This window comes from Giraffa tippelskirchi, chromosome 2 (assembly GCF_054371585.1).
Source record: "Giraffa tippelskirchi isolate mGirTip1 chromosome 2, T2T-mGirTip1v1.2.pri, whole genome shotgun sequence".
NCBI lineage: Eukaryota > Metazoa > Chordata > Mammalia > Artiodactyla > Giraffidae > Giraffa > Giraffa tippelskirchi.
In genome coordinates, this window is record NC_137276.1 from 38,774,306 (window position 1) to 38,787,363 (window position 13,058).

At 42.3% G+C, this 13,058-nt stretch overlaps 1 protein-coding gene across 6 annotated transcripts in view; it reads left to right on the plus strand.

Moving 5' to 3' along the window:
- The window catches only part of LOC145531952 (uncharacterized), a 115,782-nt gene that overhangs the window by 32,313 nt on the left and 70,411 nt on the right, over positions 1–13,058 (plus strand). The window contains exon 2 of one of the 6 annotated variants that reach the window (XR_014072877.1): positions 141–4,412. The exons of the other annotated variants lie outside the window; for them this stretch is intronic. The gene's annotated coding sequence lies outside the window, so the exon portion shown is untranslated. Of the gene's footprint in view, positions 1–140; positions 4,413–13,058 lie in introns of those variants that run through there. 6 annotated transcript variants of the gene reach the window in all.

Here is a 13,058-nt window from a genome sequence, read left to right on the forward strand (position 1 = left end):
ATTGTTTTAACTTAATCAGACCTTGTTTACAAGGAAAAGAAGGTATTCCTGCTCCAGTAGTTTTCTTCTGTTTAGATCTAATAAATCTGCTCTGTTTAGTATCCACAAAGTTGAAACGGTGTTACTTGTGTGTTCCCTAGGTGTCATCTGAATGACCCACCCAGACTCCTTCACCCTCTGCCACTGGTCAATTCCAGCTCTCAGGAATCAAGATAGCATGACAACCTTTTAATCCCATGGGCCTATAGAAGTAAACCCCGCCCTGCCCCACAATATTTTTTAAAAATTCTTGGTAGGGTTTATATTCCCTTGGCTTCCTTGTTTCACACCTTCTACTGCTATATAAGTTACCTCTGTGTTTTTCTGAAATGAAAAAAAAATGTTAGTTGCCCTGTCGTGTCCAACTCTTTGTGACCCCATGAACTGTAGCCTGCCAGGCTTTTCTACCCATGGGATTCTCCAGGCAAGAATACTACAGTGGGTAGCCATTCCCTTCTCCAGCGAATCTTCCTGACCCAGAGATTGAGCCCTGGTCTCCTGTATTGCAGTCTGATTCTTTATCATTTGAGCCACCAGGGAAACTTGACTTTTTTTTAACCTCCACTCAAATGTAGAATATACAAAAAACATAGAATCTGAATTTCAGCCTTCACTGGCCCTACAGAACTTCAAATGCACACCTGCCTTACAGGGCTGCCCTGCCAACCTGCCAGAAGAGAATTCTTGCTCTTTTACATAGTGATTCATCAACAAGTGTCATCTTTCGCCTGTTCTTCCCTCATGCTCGGGGAAGACTGTGGAGTAGAATGTCATCACAGAGGTATGTATCCTCACTGTCTGCCATAGGAATGCAGAGAAGTTAAAGCCCTCCTGTTCTTAGTGAGTGCACACAGTGTACTATTAATAGTGATGTAAGTATTATTACATAGAGGAAAACAATACAATGGGAAAGACTAGAGATCTCTTCAAGAAAATTAGAGATACCAAGGGAGCATTTCATGCAAAGATGGGCTCAATAAAGGACAGAAATGGTATGGACCTAACAGAAGCAGAAAATATTAAGAAGAGGTGGCAAGAATACACAGAAGAACTGTACAAAAAAGATCTTCAAGACCCAGATAATCATGATGGTGTGATCACTTACCTAGAGCCAGACATCCTGGAATGTGAAGTCAAGTGGACCTTGGGAAGCATCACTACGAACAAAGCTAGTGGTGGTGATGGAATTCCAGCTGAGCTATTTCAAATCCTGAAAGATGATGCTGTGAAAGTGCTGCACTCAATATGCCAGCAAATTTTGAAGACTCAGCAGTGGCCATAGGACTGGAAAAGGTCAGTTTTCATTCCAATCCCAAAGAAAGGCAATGCCAAAGAATGCTCAAACTACCGCACAATTGCACTCATCTCACATGCTAGTAAATTAATGGTCAAAATTCGCTAAGCCAGACTTCAGCAATACATGAACTGTGAACTTCCAGATGTTCAAGCTGGTTTTAGAAAAGGCAGAGGAACCAGAGATCAAATTGCCAACATCCGCTGGATCATCGAAAAAGCAAGAGAGTTCCAGAAAAACATCTATTTCTGCTTTATTGACTATGCCAAAGCCTTTGACTGTGTGGATCACAATAAACTCTGGAAAATTCTGAGAGATGGGAATACCAGACCACCTGACCTGCCTCTCGAGAAACCTGTATGCAGGTCAGGAAGCAACAGTTAGAACTGGACATGGAACAACAGACTGTTTCCAAATAAGAAAAGGAGTACATTAAGGCTGTATCTTGTCACCCTGCTTATTTAACTTATATGCAGAGTACATCATGAGAAACGCTGGGCTGGAAGAAGCACAAGCTGGAATCAAGATTGCCAGGAGAAATATCAATAACCTCAGATATGCAGATGACACCACCCTTATGGCAGAAAGTGAAGAACTAAAGAGCCTCTTGATAAAAGTGAAAGAGGAGAGTGAAAACATTGGCTTAAAGCTCAACATTCAGAAAACTAAGATCATGGCATCCAGTCCTATCATTTCATGGCAAATAGATGGGGAAACAGTGGAAACAGTGGCTGACTTTATTTTTGGGGGCTCCAAAATCACTACAGATGGTGATTGCAGCCATGAAATTAAAAGACACTTACTCCTTGGAAGGAAAGTTATGACCAACCTAGACGGCATGTTAAAAAGCAGAGACATTACTTTGTCAACAAAGATCTGTGTAGTTAAGGCTATGGTTTTTCCAGTGGTCATGTATGGATGTGAGAGTTAGACTATAAAGAAAGCTGAGTGCCGAAGATTTGATGCTCTTGAACTATGGTGTTGGAGAAGACTCTTGAGAGTCCCTTGGACTGCAAGGAGATCCAACCAGTCCATCCTAAAGGAGATCAGTCCTGGGTGTTCATTGGAGGGACTGATGTTGAAGCTGAAACTCCAGTACTTTGGCCATCTGATGCGAAGAGCTAACTCATTTGAAAAGACCCTGATGGTGGGAAAGATTGAAGGCAGGAGGAGAAGGGGATGACAGAGGATGAGATGGTTGGATGCCATCACCGACTCAATGGACATGAGTTTGGGTGGACTCTGGGAGTTGGTGGTGGACAGCGAGCCCTGGTGCGCTGCGGTTCACGGGTCTCAAAGAGTCAGACATGACTGAGTGACTGAACTGAACTGAAAGTATTATTATGAAATTGTAAGTGCATCCATGTGTGTGGTGACCTGACCCTCCTGTGTATGTGACAGAAATATGTTACTGATAGTTGTCAGGCATCACCCTGGATCCTTTTCCCTTAAGCTGTTTTGATCATTAAGCGTGAGTGGAAGGAGGAGCTCAGTCTGCTTCTCCATCCCTGTCCCACTGGGATCAGGTGTGTTTTCATGTGGGTTTTATTCATTTAAGGATAGTCCAGAGCCCCTTCAGTCTGCCTAAGATCAGGAAGGTCTGCAAGCATAATTATGGCCCACTGCAAAGTCTCGGGGCCTTGTTAAGGGCTGGGGGAGTGGGAGGGCTTGCTTCCTGTTAACCCTCCAATGCAGACATCACTAACATCGTTTCATGACCAGCAATCCGTTATATTACAAAGAGAGAGACCTGGACACTTTTGTGCTGAATTCCATTGCAGACCTTTCTTGCAGCCTCCTCATGAAACAGGTAGGGATGTGCACTAGAAGAGGAATCCTGATGCAGGTGCTCTTTTACTGTAAGCCCTGCCTCTCTCACAGACTGCCATGTCAGATGGGAGGAGTCTAGTAGACAAGAACACTTCTGAGCAGAAGATATTTTCTGCAGTTTCCCAGTTCTAATGAAACCAAGAAAGAGAGGGTCGTATCAAAGGCATTGCAACTCCGATAAGATTTCGTATTTTCTAGCATCTAGTAGACCGGCTTCTCGTGATCACCAGGAAGACCTGTAACACAGGTTGATGGACCCCACTCCAGAGTTTGTGTCAGTAGATCTAGGGTGGGGCCTGAGAATCTGCACTTTTGATAAGTTCCTTGGTGACGCTGATGCTCCTGGTCAGGGGACCACACTTTGAGACCAATTGATTTAGTGAAAAGCAAATTTCATAGTAATGACAATTTCATAGTGAAAAAATAACCCCTAGACTTTGAATCAATAACAGAAAAATGACCATTTTTGAAAATAGCTGCTGCTTCTTCCCATTTTGATTTAATTAATATAGCCTGAAAGGATCTAAGACTAGCTTGACGCCTGTCTCTCCTCCTGACCCAGGTCTGTGTTCTCTGGTGAACAGTCTGTAAGTGTCCCCTGGGAAATTGTCACTGCATTAGAAAGTGCTACACAAGTTTTATCTTCTTTGGAATTAAGATAGCTTTCCCATTCATTGTTTTAAGAGCACTGCTGCTGTTACTAAGCAAGCTTTGTAATAGGACATTTAAGAAATGTGCTGCTTGTGAAAGATGCTCAAATTACTAATTATTAGAGAAGTGCAAATCAAAACTACAATGAGATGGTGTACCATCTCACACCAGTCAGAATGGCCGTCATTAAAATGTCTGCAAATAACAAATGCTGGAGAGGATGTGAAGAAAAGGGAACCCTCCTACACTTTTGGTGGGAATGTTAAGTTGGTACAACCACTGTGGAAAACAGTATGAAGGTTCCCTAGAAAACTTAAAAATAGAATTACTCTATGATCCAGCAATCCCTCTCCTGGGAATACACCTGGATAAAACTATAATACAAAAAGATACTTACACCCCTGCGGTCATAGCAGCAGCGTTCACAATAGCCAAAACATGGAAACAACCTAAATGTCCATCAAAAGATGAATGGATAAGAATGTGGTAGATATATACAATGGAATACTACTCAGTCATAAAAAAGAATGAAATAATGCCATTTATAGCAACACGAATGCAACTAGAGATTATCATACTAAGTGAAGTAAGTCAGAAAGAGAAATGCAAATATCATGTGATATCAGTTATATGTGGAATCTAAAATCCAAATGGACCTATCTACAAACCAGAAATGGACAGAACAGATTTGTGGTTGCCAAGGGTAGGGGAGCAGAGGAAGAGGGATGGACTAGGATTTGGGGGTTGGTAGATGCAAAATATTACATTCAGAATGGATAAACAACTAAGTCCTACTGCATAGAATAGGGAACTATGTTGGATAAACCACAATGGAAAAGAATATAAAAAAAAGAGTGTATATATATATATATATATATATATATGTGTGTGTGTGTGTGTGTGTATAACTGAGTCACTTTGCTAGAAGAGATTGGCACAACATTGTAGATCAACTACAATTAAAAAAAAAAGTGTGCCTCTACATATTCTGTTTTTTAAATGAAGTTAGTTGATTTACAATTTGTGTTAATTTCAGGTATATAGCAAATTGATTCAATTATATATATATATATTTCCATGTAAATAGCTATATTCTTTTAAAAATTCTTTTCCATTATAGTTTGTTACAAGATATTGAATTATAGTTCCCTGAGCTGCACGGTAAATTCTTATTATTTATCTATTTTATATGTGGTAGTGTGTGTCTATTAATCCCATATTCCCAATTTATACCACCCTCCTGCCCCTTTGGTAACCATAAGTTTGTTTTCTATGTGTATTAGTGTTTTGGTTTTGTAAATAAGTTCATTTGTACTATTTTGTAGATTCCACATATAAGTGATATCATATAATGAATCATGCCTGAGTAATGTAAATGTTCATAAAAATCCCTGCACAATAGGGTTCAGAGAGGTTTCAGATTAGGCAATATGGGAAGATGGTATACCAGGAGAGAGTGTGCAATCTCCATGCCACTCTCCCCCACACATCGTCCTGTGCATCTTTTCCATTTGGCTTTTCCTGAGCTGCATCCTTTATAACAAACTGGCAGTAATAAGTAAAACACTTTCCTGAGTTCTGTGAGTGGTTCTAGTGAATTATCAAAACTGAGGAAGGGTTTATGGGAACTCCTGAATGTGTAGCTAAGTCAGACAGAAGTAAGAATAACTTGGGGACCCACTACTTGTAAGTGGTGACTAAAGAGAAGATAAATCTAATTGGATTACACCCTAGACTTGTGGGGACTGATGCTAACTCCAGGTAGTTAGCATTAGAACAGAGTAGAATTGTTGGACAACCAGTTGGTATTCAGAGAATCTGAGAGATGTAGAGTTGGTGTCAAATTTGATTGATCTGAGGGGGGAAAAGACCTATAACAACTGCAGGAATATCATAACCAAAAAAGGAAACAAATATGGCAGGGAGATGCCAATTTGAAGGAAATGGAACCGAAACTTTAAACTCTCTGAGAGAGAAGTTGTAAGTTGCAGCTTTTTCATGCTACCTCTCTGTGGGGTCAAAGTGGCCTATTGGAACAGTACTGGAACTTAGAATATGCAGCACTGTGGAATGAGGACTGGACCTAGAGCTAGGTGGCCTGTGCACACAGGCTATGTGGTGACCCACTTGCTCTCATCCTCTGGGCCTCAGTTTCTTATCATTATAACAAAAGAGGTTATTAGGGGAAATTTCATGATCATTTAGAGCTTACAATTCCTGAAAATATAACCTGAAACTGTATTTGTAGCCCTGACTCTGAAAGGCTTTGCTTTGGAAACTTCATTTTCTTTGGCCTTTTTTTGCCCCTATCAAGAGAATGAGCAATACCTCTGTCCTCTTCCTAAAGCATAGAAGAGACAGTGAATACAGCAGTGCCTGTATTCTTCTACAAATATGAACCTGCCTTCATGTGTTTTTTTTCTTATTTGTTAGTGTTTCTTACTTAAGAAGAGCTAAAATTTCCTTGTTCATCAGAAAAGTTTCAGTTGCCTAATGACCCACTGATCCTCATCTCTGCTTGAGAAAACTGGCTAAGCCTCAGCCCCTTAACCTGTTGGCTTAACCTGTTGGATAACATACAGGAGTTCCTGCCAGACTCATGACTCTTCTTCTATTAAAGATCACACGTATGATTCTAAACTCTTTGTCTTCAGTGTCAATTTAGAAATAATCACAACCTAAAAGTTGAGAGTTCTGTTTTATTCGGTAGGAATTTTTAGGACGTCAAGACTGGGAGACAGCATCTCAAGTAACCCTGAGAGAACTGCTCCAAGGAGGTGGGGGTGGGGAGTCAGGTTATATAGAAGTTTGCAACAAAGGGGCAAGTAGTCTGAACAGCAGAAGATTATTGTTAATTAAGGAAAACCAGATAGCTCAGGCTCCCTGGCGACTCAGTTGGTAAAGAGTCTCCCTGCAGTGTGCAAGACCCAGGTTTGATCCCTGGGTGGGGAAGATCCCCTGGAGAAGGAAATGGCAACCCACTCCAGTATGAAGAATTCCATGGGCAGAGGGGCCTGGTAGGTTACAGTCCATGGGGTCACAAAGAGTCAGACACAACTGAGTGACTTACACTTTCACTTTCAGATAGCTCAAGTTAAGGAATTTAGTGCTTTTCTACATATGGGAAGATGCAGGAGTCTGGGCTCACTGAAAGTACTCCTTTCATATGCATCTCAGCTATCTGGGGCCAGTTTCCTGTGTTTTTTGTTTTTTTTTTTACAGCCTGAGTTCCTCAGTGCTCACCATAGGGAGTGGCTGCAGCCTGATGGCTGCCATATTGGGAAGGTATTGTTCTGCTTCCTGGTTGTGCCTAGGGCTCAGAAATTTACATTTTGAGGGCAGGTATCACTGATGACTGTGACATACTTGTTTACTGAGATGGCAGGAAATACTCCATTTCTCATCAGAAACTTAAACATAATTAAAGCACCTATTCTATGCTTTGAACAAAAAATGCCATTTTTATCAAATCAATTAATATTTTAATATTTAACCATATATGTTTTCTCTGCATTTAAACAGTGTGTATATAATCTGTAGTTACTGAATACCTTGACTTTTGGAGAATGATTACAGAAAAATTTCCCAGATCCCCAAATACCGTTCTGTCACAAAATTTATAATGCATGTCAGTGGCCCTCAACCTTTTGGCACCAGAGACCAGTGGAAGAAAAGTTTTCCATGGATGGAGGGGCAGGATGGTTCAGGTGGTAATGCAAGTGATGGTGAGCTGCTCACCTTCTGCTGTGGGGCCCAGTTCCTAATGTATGTGATGAAAAGGAGAGCGACGTGTTCATGCTAGGGCTTGAGCTGGGAACTAGGCTCATGTTAGTGATGGCTTCTTAGTTGCTGTCTGTCCAACTACCTCTCCACATTCATGTAGATTTCTAATAAGCTCTGAGTAGGTCCTGATCATCTGGCTGTCCCTTCCCTGGGGAATTTGAAATTAAGATCTAAGTACTTCAACTCAAGTATCTCCTTGGAGATACACCTCTGTGCAGAAAAGAGTTAACAGGCTTGAGACTGTTTTTAGAAAAGCCTACTTGATGGTTGGTTTCTGGGAACACTATTTTCTGATACAAACAGCTTCACTGTGCCTAAACTGTACAAACACTATGGTTTATGGCAACTTCATGCTATCCTTCTGAGAGTCTGGAATTTGGGTACATACTGGATAGATGGTGCCTATGTGGCCAACCTCTTTGAGAAGCCTTGGGTGCTAGGTCTCTAGTGAGCTTTTCTGGTAGACAGGGACTTTACGTGTGTTATCATAATTTGATGTGGCAGGAATTAAGCACATCTTGTGTGACTCCACTGGGACAAGATTCTTGGAAAATCGTACTTGGTTTTCTTCACGTGCCTTTCTCTTGCTGATTTTGCTTTGTATCCTTCTGTTGTTGAAGAGGTTCAGAGTATCCTACCCCAAAATATGTCATTCAAGCATAAAGATTATTTGGAGCTGAAATCAGTTGAGAAGAAGCAGACACAAGGAAAGCTCTTTGCCCTCCTATTTCCTGTACCAAGAAGAAGGTTGCAACCTTATTACCAGAGGTTAGATGGCACTCAGAGAGTCTATGCAGACAAACGCTGCTAAAGTAACCCTTATCTTCTTCCACTGCTTGTGTGCTCAGTCGTCCATTTGTGGCCGACTCTTGGTGACCCTACAGACTGTAGCCCACCAGGCTTCTTTGTCCACGGGATTTCGCAGGCAAGAGTACTAGAGCAAGTTGCTGTTTCCTACTTCAGGGCTTCTTCACAATCTAGGGATTGAACCCCCATCTCTGGTGTCTCCTACATTGGCATGTGGATTCTCTACCACTGCACCACCTGGGAAGCCCTGTCTTCCATTAGTTTTCCCCTGTATTTACCTTCGCACAGTTGGCTGCCCCTAAGAGCATAAAACCCTTTTCCTTTGTCTCATTATTTTTCTGCAAATTTATTGATCTTCTATTACGGTGTTATTGAAGGGTACCAAAATGTGCCACCCTAAAATATTCTTCTTCGGCATATGGATTATTTTTGAGCTAAAGACAATTGAGAGTCAGTAGGTATAGGAAAAACTCTTTACCTCCCTCTAATTGCCTAAAATTGCAGCTGACCTCCTGTCTGTTGGTAAGAGATAACAGTTACCTGTGGAATTTGAAAATGATAAATCCAGCCCCAACAGAGTTGGCTTGTGGATTCTCTGGCTTCTTTAGGCCCAGCTGGCTAGAGTGAGGGGAAAAACATGCTGGCAGGGCGATGCCTTAGGCTTTAATTCCCTCCTTCAAATGGGAGGAAAAAGTGCTGAAACATTCGTAAAGTTGAGTTTGGGTGGACCAAAAGTAGTAAAAGTCTGTATTGCTATTTAGGAGGAAGAAAAGGTTAAATCAGTTCCCAGGGAAAAAGAAAAAAGGAAAAAAAAAAAAAACAAACAGATACAGTCATTTCTTGAGCCTGGCTGCTGAGTAATGCTCTGATAAGTTCCTCCATAACACTCCCCCTCACCAACTTCCCCACTCTGTGTTCCAGCCCAGATCTCCCCAGTGTGGGGTATGGTGCTTATGTTTAGCGTGGAGTCAACACCCTTCACCTAGGGAGGAGAGACTTTTTTCTTCTCCACCTAGGGTCAAAACTAGAAAAAGCAGGTGTCTCTCCAACATCCAGGTCTGTGAGGTGGTTTTCTAGTTCATCCTCTGCGTGGACCCAGGTTTAACGTAGGCTCTAATATATAACCTCCCATGTGTGGGTCCCAGGCTGTCTTCCATTTCCTTGACAATGGTCTGTTAAAACTAATGGTCTCAACCACAGCAAGAGATGTATATCACCAGAGCTAGTGAGGTCTTATTCATGTGCATTCTCTTTCTTGTTATTTCTGGACTTTCTGGAATTCTCTGGTCTCTTCCCAGAGCAGCTAGGCATTTATAAATATACGTTTTGCGTACTACCCATATCTTTTTATTGTGTTATATAGGCTTTATTCTTTGTATATCTGGTCTACTTTAATACTTGTAAAGAAACCATTTGATCTTTATGAAACACTGGGAGGGATAATTATTATTTCCAGGTTTTATTTCAGGATATTTCAGAATCACAGAAGTCAAAATACTTTTTCCCAACACTGCAGATTGGAGATGAGACTCAAATAGGTCTAGAGCCAACACCAGGACACTTTACAAAATCTTAATGAAATTCATTGAATGATACTTGGACTAGCCCTACACCTAATATTGCACCACAGAGCAACTGGGAGGAACTAGGGGTCAGGCCCTGCTCTCCAATCTGACACCTTTGTTAATGGCAAGTTCCCTATTCCCTGACTATTCCTATTCCTTGACTGATCTCATTTCTCCTCATTGCACTGTTGGAGCTTATTATCACGGTCCCTAAGTTCACACCTTTCATTTCTTCTCCTGTGTCTTTTGATGATTTTTTCAGGTCAGTACACTTTCCAGGGCAAAATATTTTCTGCTGCTCACCTGCCCTCAAGCCAATCACAGGGAAGCAGATTATATCAGTGCTTTTTCTTATGATAAGATTGTGAAGGCATCATCCAGCGGTTGAATTCCTAACTGCTCCTGGACGTAGCTAATAGCTGATTTCAGTGCCCTCGCCACCCCTGTGAAAAGCTGTGGCTGAGAGCCATGAATGACCCCAGGATTCGTGGCCTCTGGAGTAGAGGAATTCGATCTGGGGCCAGAGACGAGCCTTGATCACTCGGAGCTTTTGTGTAGCAGAGTTTTATTAAAGTATAAAAAGAGACAGAGAAAGCTTCTGACATAGACATCAGAAGGGGACAGAAAGAGTGCCTCCTTGCTAGTTTTTAGGGAGGTGTTTTATACCTGTTAGCAAGCTGCTAATCAGATAAAAGAAACACCTCAAGACTGAGAGAGTTGCACCAGGCCCCTCTCCCACAACATGCATTTTGAGATGGCCGTGGCACAAGGGGAGTCATCTCAGGCGGTAACACAATTGACTTGAATCTTGAAGAAAGGCAGATTTCCAAGCAAACGCATAGTTTCATTAACATAGTTGAAGAAAAGCATTTCCATGAGTAAGATGTACTGGTTTGCCGAGCCATTATCAGTTCAAGGTTTGAGAAGATGGGATGCTGGGTCCAGAATGTATACAGAATACAGGAGTCATTAGAAAAGCAACTTTGCTGGCTTTTACCCAGAAATTGTATTTCTGACATACTTTTTTCTTTTGGACAACTGTCAGGACCAGGTTAGTCAATGATTGAGAGCCAGGAACAATTTTAGGGACCCAGGTACTGATGCTGTAAAAACTCTGAAACTGAATCAAGTAAAGAAATCCTCAGGGTCAAGGAGTAGATCTGACTGTCACTTCACTGGCAGATGGCTACATTCGAGTCCCTTTTCTTGACTTGTTAGATGCTTGATTTGGAATGACAAGAAAAGGAGTGGTGGGGAGGCCGCCATGCCTGCTGTTAACCTAGAAATATACTTCAGTTGAACTGTCCCTTTTCCAGAAAATGTCATGAATATCCTCTTTTGCAGAGAGGAAGGTGTTTGGAATTGGTGCAGTTTCATTCAGTAGGCCGGGGATGGAATTGGTGCAGTTTCATTCAGTAGGCCGGGGAAGAGAGGAAGAAAACATCAAGACATCCTTCTTCAGTCAAGCTGGAGCTTGACACCAGAGACCATTCTCTTACCCCAGTGATCTCTCTTGTCCCTATAGAAACACATTCTAAAGTCAAATTCATGGAGACCTGGGAGTCTTAAAGCCTGCATGTTAAGCATTTACATATGGTAATGGCTATTACTGTGGTGATATTGAGGATATCAGTTCGCTAACGTTTAGAGAAAAATACATCTTTTAAAAAATTAATAGTAGTGTAAACTCTCAAGCCTTTTACATCACATCTTCAGAAAAGAAGGCAATTTGCAAGGCCATCGCCTGTTGTTCCTCCTTTATTTAATCATTTTTTGCCAGTTCTGTTCCTGTGTGGCCTCAGTTAGGTTACTAAACCTTTTTGAGCCTCATAACTTCCCTACTGGTTTTAGGTGCTGGCAATGAGCTTAGAGGGCTTCCCTGGGGGCTCAGTGGTAAAGAACCCTCCTGCCAGTGTAGGAGATGCAGGTTCAATCCCTGGGTCTGGAAGATCCGCTGGAGAAGAAAATGGCAACCCACTCCAGTATTCTTACTTGGGAAATCCCATGGACAGAGGAGCCTGGCCGGCTCCAGTCCATGGGGTTGCAAAGAGTCGGACATAACTGAACCAACTGAGCATGCACACATGTTCCTTCATTCATCAAAAAATTTTAAGAGCCTAATTCATTCCAGGCATTATTTTGGGGGATGCGCACACAGTTGTAAGCAAAGGAGATGGAGTCCCTGCCTCCTTGGTCTGACACACTTAAGGGGAGAGGTCCGTGATTGCCTTTGTGGAGATTCACCCCACTCCTCCAACTGTCTTTTTGTGGACAATCTTAGAAGCTCCCAGGACATGCTATGTGATAGCAAGTCAAACCTGCCGTACAGATATTTGTGACAGTCAGGGTGGAGGTAAAATGGAATTGATCTGGAAGTCCCCACTGGGTACTAATTGGGTAACACTGAGTATGGCCCCAGGCAGTAAGAAGGAGCAGATGACGATGAATGCCAGCAGTTCATGTGACTCCTTCTGTGTCTCCAGAGGCAAAGATCTGTGAGATCAGAGTCACACACCAGGAAACGTGGGTTGGAGATGTGTTCTCAGACAAAGGTAGATTGTCGCTGTGCAAGCATCTTTTCAATAACATCCAGGTGAAAAATAAATCACAGCCCGGTTTGTAGGTCAGGACCAGTCAGCTGTGTCTTCTGGGAAGCCTCAGCACCATCTGGAGGGTGAATGAGACTCCCTCTGAGTGCAGAGGGACAGTGGTGGGCAGTGTTCATGATCCTTCTGTGAGTCAGCTACCTATACAGTCAGAGGATGGGACTAGGTACCCCTGTTGGAATAGCCGTGCAGAAAGCCTCCAATTTCCCCTGAGTATCCAAACTCTTTGTGTCCTTGAGTATATGTGTTGGCATAAAGACAGGTAATTCTTCACCTACCCCAGAGCTCTAGCTGTCTTTGAAGGCAAGAAATAGCCAGTCCCTGCCTTCATCCCAAATCACCCTTCTGCCTCAATCAGGCTTTCAGTGTTAGTCTCCATGGTCATATCCCTCATAGGGGCCCAGTGTCCCCTCTGGAACTGGTCACACAAGACAGTGCTGCTCCAGGTCAAGGCTGGCCTGGAGTCACGAGTTCACTGCTGGA